Here is an 8,966-nt window from a genome sequence, read left to right as displayed (position 1 = left end):
ACCAATTTTTTAAAATGGGAAGGAAATATGCATTAATTTTCTCTCTGTATATGTAAATATACATACATATTATATATTATAATAAGAAAAATATTTGATCTTTCGTCCCATTTCCTGGCACACAGCTCCTAAAACCACTGGAATTTCCTGTCATAAAGGCGATAGGAATATCTTTTGTTCTAATGAGGCAAGTCTTGATGGGCCGCTAGTTAAACAGGATGAGGACTGGACCCAGACTGATCAAGCCTTGAAAAGAACCTTGGAAATTTCACCCCCACGCACAGCCTCTGGGGAGTGGAGAGGGGCTGGAGATTGAGTTAATCGCCAGTGGCCAAAATTATGCCTATGCAATGAATCCTCCATAACAACCCCTAAATGAAGGAGTTTGGGAAGCTTCTGAATTGGTGAACACATCCCTGTGCTGGGAGAATGGCATATCCCAACTTCAAAAGACAGAGGCTCCTGCACTCAGGATACCTCCAGGCCTTGCCCTGTGTACCTCTTATCTGGCTGTTCATTTGTATCCTTCATAACAAACAATAATAGTAAGTACAGCTTTTATTTGAGTTATGTGAGTCATTCAAGCAAATTGTCGAACTTGAGGGGGATGGTGAGAACCTCAAACTTAGTAGCTAAGTCTGACAGAAATGAGGGTAACCTGGGGACCTGATACTTGTGACTGGCATCTGAAGTGGAGGCAGTCTTGTGGGACTGAGCCCTCATACCTGTGAAGTCTGATACTAACATCAGATAGTGTCAGAATTGAGTTGAATTATAGTATATTTAGTTGCCCTATATCTATATCAATAAATATATTAAAATATTTTAAAGCATGAAGATCTGAGACTTAAGACCAAAAAGCTGGGATTTGAGATTTAGTGGTCATAAAACTTGTGCTAAAATAATCAAATTGTTCTGTACTCCAATGTAGTTAATTTAGATATCTTGTTTTGGGATTAAATAGAATCAGCATATTAGCATTGGAAGAAACTTAGAAGGGCATTCAAAACAACCCAACTGTTTCACAGATGAAGGTACTGAAATCAAAAAGGTTAAGTGACTTGTTCAACTTCATAAAGCTAGAATCATCAAAACTGTAACTAGAACTGAATTAACTCAATCTGCATTTATTTTTCACCATTCTATGTTGCTTTCCATTAAGATGTATATTTTAGAATAGTAAGATTTCATTACCTAATAACCATTTAAAAACAACTATAATATCCAAATCAGTGCACAAAATTAACCAAAAAGTCTTTCAGTGAAAATTACAGACCAAGTATCACTCTTTTCTCCTTTTCCTCCTAAAACCCCATTAAACAACGGTAAAGCAGTAAAGGAATAGAAAAATATAAAAACCCAAAACAACAGAGAGAATGGAAGAAAAGGGATTTCTACAAGTTTCCTGCAGGATAGGATGCTATGGGCTAGTGAAGCAAAGTGGAGGAAGCAAAAATCTAGAATATGCATGGAAGGTAATGTAGCCAAAGAGAGATTAATCTTCCAATCAAAACATGAAATAATTAACTCAAAAAGTGAAACTTTTACCTATACATGATAAAGTACCAACATTTGAAATGCCAGAAATATTAATTAGCAGAAAGATGAAAAAAATTAAAAGTCTTCTCTTATCCTTTGATGCCTCCCACATGGAGTATGGAAAAATAAGTTAGGCAGATGTACAGATGCAAAAACTTTTGAGTGTCAAAAATAGTTAATTAAAATTGATACAAAACATTGACTACCTCAGAAAAGGGGTGATTACTCTACCAGGCTGTTCACTTACTTTCAGGAAGACGTAGAGTAAACATGGAAAGAATTAACTAAGAATATACTACTGAATTCTTTGCACTGAGATAGTAATTTCTTTGCAATTAGGTAGATGTGACTAATTCATGAAGATGATTTTTGTCATTAAGTGGTTCTATAAAGGTTTAATTACTTTTCATTTAATTTTTAATTAACTAAAACCATCATTATTTCCTGTCTCTGTGTTAACCAATACTGGGACCAGGTATATGTTCTTTCCCTATATTAAATTATACCAATAGCAAGGAAAAATACCTTGGCTGTTGCACCAAGAAGTACCAATTCCTCAAAGGTAAAGCTATGAACCAGTTAATAAGCTTTTTTATGAAGACTAACATCTAAACTATTTCTAGCCCTTGCTTCACTGTGCCTACCAATTAATTGAAAGCTATTATGTTTTAAACTTTGCCCATTCCCGATCAATTTCCCAAATTGCAAGACCTGCCTTAAAATCATCTATCCCAGGCCCCCAAACCCTATAAATATGTTTTCCTAATTTCCTCACTTTGAGATGCTGCTAACTTTCTGTCAAGATATTCTAATTGCAGTATATCTAGTAAACTTAGACTTGCTTGATCAACAGGTATTTCTGGTGGTCTTTTGGGAGTTGATCCTTGACAAAATGCTCAACCAAAGCCTTCTGACATGGTATTAGTCACTGCATAAATGTCTCTTTTGTGCTTGGCATATGCTAGGGATGCTAGTGGGATTTGAGGAACTTGATCATAAATATGAGCTCTCAGTCTAGTATGAGCTGCATCTTAGAATCAATCATTTCCAGACATGGAGATCTTATTAATCAAGTATTATTCTGCCTTTTTTTTTTTTTCTTGTGCTGGACCTGACTCTGACTTACAGGTGTAATTTAAAACTTGAAAATAATTGATATCAGAGGAAGTTTGGGAGATGGGCTCGGCTTAAAGTTTATTAATTTATATTCAAATCCATTTGCTTCTCTCCAAATCAGAACATGATGATACTAATTCAAAGAGTAGGGATTATATTTTAGACATTTTAATAGTCATGGAGATATTTTTTGCTGATTCATCCAGTTCAGTCTGATATACAATGCTGAGATGGTTGGCTAAATTTCAGAATTAGCCTAAGGCTGTAGAATAGAACATACTCCATTGGTCAATAACATAATTCAATCTCATTACTATTAAGTTTCAACCAACTGGTCAAATCTTCCTAGATTAAGTTCACATTTCTGGCCTGTCTGAGCCCATGAATTTTCACTGTACTTCCAGAAATAGTTAGTAAAACAGAGCTAAGATGATTGACATGATAAAAAAAACAAAAACAAAAACAACAAAACCACTCCTCTCCCCTACACCAATGCTAATTTGCCCGATGCTAAAATGGAAACCAGATCTCAGTTTTTGGTTTAAAATTATTCCTGTGGCTCATTCTAACAAGAATAAGTACAGTAAATAGGTTCTTGAAAAGTACAGCCAAGTGTTGCTCCTATTGCTGTGATAGTGTTCTAAAGAAATTAATTCTTGTTTTAAAGCATTGACGGCCCAGGGCGCCTGGGTGGCTCAGTCAGTTAAACGTCTACCTTGGGCTCAGGTCATGATCCCAGGGTTCTGGGCCCCCGCATTGGTCTCCCTGCTCAGTGGGGAGCCTGCTTCTCCCTCTCCCTCTGCCGCCCCCCCTGCTTGTGCTCTCTTTCTCTTTCTGTCAAATAAGTAAATAAAATCTTAAAAAAAAAAAAGCATTGAAGGCCCTTGAGACACAACAGTTTTTATCCCTCTCCTTGCCAAAAATAGTATCTGGCTAGGAATGTGTGATAATTGTTGGGGTAGGAAGGGAGGTTACTTAAATAAATTTTGAAAACTTTCATGTCATTCTCTGAAGACTTTATGTAAATCTACTGTAGGAGTTAAATGTTTCATTAAATTGTAACTTGAGGTGTCTTACATCTTGTTAACTATATTCATATTCATTACAGAAATTTTTGTTGTTGAACCCCAAGATACTTTATTCCATTACCTTTTAATTACACTACTGGGTGTCTGGGTGGCTCACTTGGTCAAGCATCCAACTCTTGATTTCAGCTCAGGTCATGATCTCAGGGTCATGAGATGGAGCCATACGTCGGGCTCCACTCTCAACACAAAGTCTGCTTGAGATTCTTTCCCCCTCTGCTTTTTACCCTGCTCTCACTCTCTCTGTATCTCTCTCTTAATAAATAAATAAATAAATAAATAAATAAATAAATAAAGTCTAAAAAAATTACAATACTTATGTCCATTATTTCAGTTTTTCTTTCCAATGCAGTAGTGCCACCCTATAAAAGGTCAATTTTGGATGTCCTGCCATTACTGCATATCCCATAAGCAGGCACACATTTGGTATAAATAAAGATATTTCATATGCTCTCATATAAAATGTAAAATGCAAATATTTGAATGCTTTTGGGCTCCAGGATGGTATTTTCAAACAAAAAATTACAATTATTGAAAGAAGGAGTGAACTAGAAGAAGAAATTATCCTCAAATATATTTTCCTTGCAGGTCTTTATCAGGTATTTGTTACCAGCCCTAATCTGCTCCTGGAATCTAGGAAACAAAAGGAGCTGGCAGAGAAAAACAGAATCTGTCTGTCAAGCTTAAATGATGTTGATGTGAGTTAAATACATCAAAAAATGTTGAATCTGATCAATAAACCTTCTGAACTAGATTAGCTCAAAAACAGACACAGAAGACATCAGTGGGAGCTAAGGAGTAAAATGTTTCTCTGCACTAAATTTGGTCTTCACTATATCTGTCCTTATGCTTACCAGCCTTTTATAGAGAACATGTTCCCCTCCCCCAGAAGGAAAATAGGTCTCATGCATGGATTAAGCAATGAGATTCTATGGTAATAATACTGCTAAAAAAATGCACTGCATTTATAAAGAAAGAAATTTGGAGTTCTCAAACACAAATTCTGTGTGTGGGCATATGAATGAAGGTGGCTGCCGAGGAGTCTGGGAGGCAGGAAAGGAGGAAAAGAGAAAGAAAAAATGAAGAAAGAGAAGTAACAGATAATCCCCAACTTAAAATGGTTCAGTTTCAGATTTTTCAACCAATGGTATGAAAATGATATGCATTCAGTAGAAACCTTACTTCAGATTTTCAATTTTAATCCTTTCCTGGGGCTAGAGTATTGTACAATATTCTCCCCTTATGCTGGGCAGTGGTAGTGAGCCCCAGCTCTCAGTCAGCCACGTGACCCCAAGGGTAAACAACTGATAGACTTAAACCATTCTGTTTTTCACTTTCAGTACAGTGATCAATCAATTACATGAGTTATTCAACACTTTATTATAAATTAGACTTCCTGTTAGATGATTTTGCTCAATTGTAGGCTAATGCAAGTGTTCTGAGCAGGTTTAAGGTAGGCTAAGCTAAGCTATTAGTGGGTTCGTGTATTAGACGCATTTTCTACTTACGTTATTTTCAATTTAGAATGGGTTTATCAGGATGTAACCCCATCATAAGTCAAGGAAGATATGTATTGAAAAGGGTGGACAGGCTTAGAAAGTTTTTATAATTTGCCTAAGTCTTTCAGTTTGTCAGTGGTAGAGTCAAATCTGAATTCAAGTTTGATGCCAAATCACTAACCCATACTGCCTCTAGAATTTCTATCACTGGTATCATTTCCACAGCAAATTATTCCTTCTATTGCTCTCTCTCCATGAAGTTATACTTTTCCTTAGGTTTCTGCATTTCTATGCATTCTGAAAAGTGATTATTATAATCAAATATTTATCTACATGTTAGATAAGTAGACTTTGGTTGTTTTACATGAGTTCCATGTCCTTAAACTTTGAATGTCTTAACAGATCCCTAAAATCTCATACTTCTGAATTTTTTGTTATTCACATGCTTTGCTATTAATATGCCATATTCCATAAGGCTTCCAATCATTACACATGCTTAAAATCATTGATAATCTACTAAATGCTTATTGAAATCCAATTAGTAATTTAAATAATGCTTTACCAGTTTGCAGAGATTAATTTTCTCATCCATTATGACATTAAGATGTGTCTTACATTGTAATTAACATTGATAAAGTAAGGAGTGAGCCTTTTCATCTATTATGAGGAAAATGACATGAATTTTAATATCAGTGAAATGCAAATGTTAATATCTTAAGTCTGTTCATGATGTTTATTAAATGTACCCAGCACTACAGTTATTGTATATATTCAATTTTGTTGGTAATTCCCTGCCAGATTTTAGATATAGTACATTATTTAAAACATGGTCATCTGTACTTAGAAGATACATGTATTCATTTATTGTCCATTAATTCAACACCTATTTAGTATACTTCTTTGTACTGTATCTCTTCTTGGTGCTGAGTTTACAGTGATAAATCAAACAGAACAAGATCATGCCCTTTTGGTGCTAAATGAATAAATAAGTAGGTAAGTATCTTTTGGTAAGTGCCATGAAGAAAAACAAAGAAGTGCATGGGAGTTTGGGTACTATTCAATATCTTTAACAATTCATTGACAAATCAGATTAGACAAATGAACAACAGACTTTGTTTTGGAGCAGCATCTTCGAGGTGACCTGCTGGGCAGTTTCTTGATCATGGAAAGGTTTAAGGGGTCCCAGGAGTGAAGTTCAGAAGTCTGGGCAGCCAAGGTCCACTCAGGGGGCTTAGAATAGAGGCCCTTTAGTAATCTTAATGGGATTTCCTTAAAACTGCACTATAACATGCTATGATGTATCCAAAATTTTAATCACATAAAATGTGGGGTCACTGTATTGTGAGTTTAAGAAAAGAGTATGTTTTTCAAACAGCCTGAGGTGTGAAAAGCAGAAAAGCAAAGAGAGTGAAGCTTATACTTTACATAACTGACTGTACACTGAAGTCAGAAACTCCCAAAGAATCCAGTAGTTATCACTTCCTAATCCTCTCACTCCCTCCCATTCCCAATACAAGAACTTTTCCGAGTTACATTTAAGAACAGGTTGTGGACACGTTCTGCATGGAGCACTGGGTGTTGTGCACGAACAATGAATCATGGAACACTTCATCTAGAACTAATGATGTAATGTATGGGGATTAACATAAGAATAAAAAAAAAAAAAAAGAACAGGTTGTGGACAAAAGACAGAGATCAGGGACAGCAGTCACCAATCATGCTATATCCAGTGCACATGATCATTGAGTTTTACCCTATTTCAATATTTTACCATCTGAAATACACTTTAACATATGACATACACTCATGTTGAACCAAAGATTACCTTCTTATGACTTCTCTTTTTTTATAACATTGTTATTGGGAGCAACACATTGTAAAGACAGTTATAATGTATTTTCTTAGTCTTCCTTTGTCCAGATTAACTGCTGTCTGTTCTTTCAACAAATTTCCTACCTGGTTTTCTCCTATGTCAGCTCTCTGCTCTTTCTTATATATTCTCCTTAGTATTAATAATGTCAAGTATTTATATAAAGCTGTCAATCCAGATATTGTTCTAAAAAGTTTATATTATTTAATCTCACATAATCCTATAAATAAATTAAGTTATATTGTTATCCCCACTTTTTATTGTTATCCCCACTGAGCAGGGAGCCCGAGAGGCATAGAGAGGTTAAGTAAATTGCTCAAGGCAACACAATTAGTAGTCAGAACTAGGAAACAAACCCACATAGACCAGCTTCATAGTCTGTGCTTTGAAAAAATGTCCAGAATCACTTTACAAAATATAAAGTCTTTATTATTGTTAAGTTATATTGTCATGGCAGCCTAACCAGAGAACGATCTGGTATGTAAGCAATGTGCTAGCACAAGTCTGCTCTTGTTTTTGTTTAGCTGCTCTTGAGAAATGGGTCTCAAAGATGTGTGGCTGTCAGAAACGAACAGAAAATTTAATCATTATTACCAACCAGCCTAGCTCAGTGGTTCTCAAATTTAAGTATACATCAGAATCCCCTGAAGAGCTCGTAACACAGAGATTCCTGGTCTCCATTCCTGAGAGTTTCTCCTTCAATAGGTCTGGAGTAGGGCCAAAAAAAATCGCATTTCTAAAAAGTTGCCAGGTGCTGATGTTGCTGTCTGGGAGCCACACTTTGAGAATAACTGCCCTAGAAGATTTGGGATTACAGTCCTTATATGTGTGCTTCAAATAACTGCAGGCCTGCACATGCCTAGACAATATGAGTGTGCAGTTCTGATGTACTTCACTGATGAAGAACTGCACATTATAAAATAATTGTGGAAGAACAGAAAACTGTTCTATAACTTGTATGGTTCATAGGATCTTGCAGGGGGTGAAATACCTGACACTGGATGACGTATAGTCAAAGGGCAGTGACCGTAATGTGCGTCATGGCAAGCAGGACTTGGGAGAGAAAGTGGATTTACTTCTCTGGACTATACTATGAAGAAGGCACACACTGCCGTGGTAGTCATATTAATATTACATATTAAAGTTGTTTTTAGTTCAAGTGTGTCCATGAATCTAGCTTTTCGTGGTTGGCCTGGGTCATAGTGACCTTAGTTAGTGAACACACACACACAAAGTATCCATGAGTGAGACAGATCTGGGCATGAGGAGACCAAATAAATGCATTACATCAATGCAACACACTATGCATTAAACATTAATTGGCCTTATTTATAAAATGTCCTTCACCCTATCACTACCACAGAATTTTGATTGGTTACCTCACTCCACCTAGTCCTTAGCTTCCTACTATTTTCTGAGAAGACATACACACACACATGCACATATTTGCCTTACTAGCAAGTAAAGCAGTAAATCTATTTTGTTTTCATGGGTGATGCTAACATCAGGGCCCTTATCATAATGTTTTCCTAAAATAGGATAATTGATTTTAAGAGAAATCTGGGGTAGGCTATTCAGAGTATAATTTTTTCACTGACACACATTATAGTCATGCTGCAAATACATACCATATTGCTCCCCTTCCTAAATTATTTGAGAAATATCCAATTTTGATTCCACCAATTTGACTTCTTTGTATAGTTCAAAATAATTCCATGATTCACATTTCCTGAATGGTCTCTCTTTTCCCCGTTTTCTCAACCTCTTTTCTTTTTGAATAGCTTTTCTTTGTGTTCTTCTATTGAGTGTTTTTGAGAAAAGCCCCCATTACTACATTCTTTTATATATTTTTCCAAG

General features: G+C 35.8%; 1 long non-coding RNA gene across 1 annotated transcript; it reads left to right on the top strand.

Moving 5' to 3' along the window:
* The first annotated feature begins 216 nt into the window (after nucleotides 1–216).
* LOC145717880 (uncharacterized) lies at nucleotides 217–7,189 on the top strand. The gene is made up of 3 exons (XR_014141369.1): nucleotides 217–545; nucleotides 6,175–6,784; nucleotides 6,914–7,189. It is a non-coding gene; the product is annotated as an uncharacterized LOC145717880 (long non-coding RNA).
* Nucleotides 7,190–8,966: the final 1,777 nt, after the last annotated feature.

Source organism: Leptonychotes weddellii, chromosome X, assembly GCF_054177405.1.
Source record: "Leptonychotes weddellii isolate Sample4059 chromosome X, ASM5417740v2, whole genome shotgun sequence".
NCBI classification, from domain to species: Eukaryota; Metazoa; Chordata; class Mammalia; order Carnivora; family Phocidae; genus Leptonychotes; species Leptonychotes weddellii.
The sequence above is the reverse complement of the archived record's forward strand: the minus strand, read 5'-3'. Positions and strand labels throughout refer to the sequence as shown.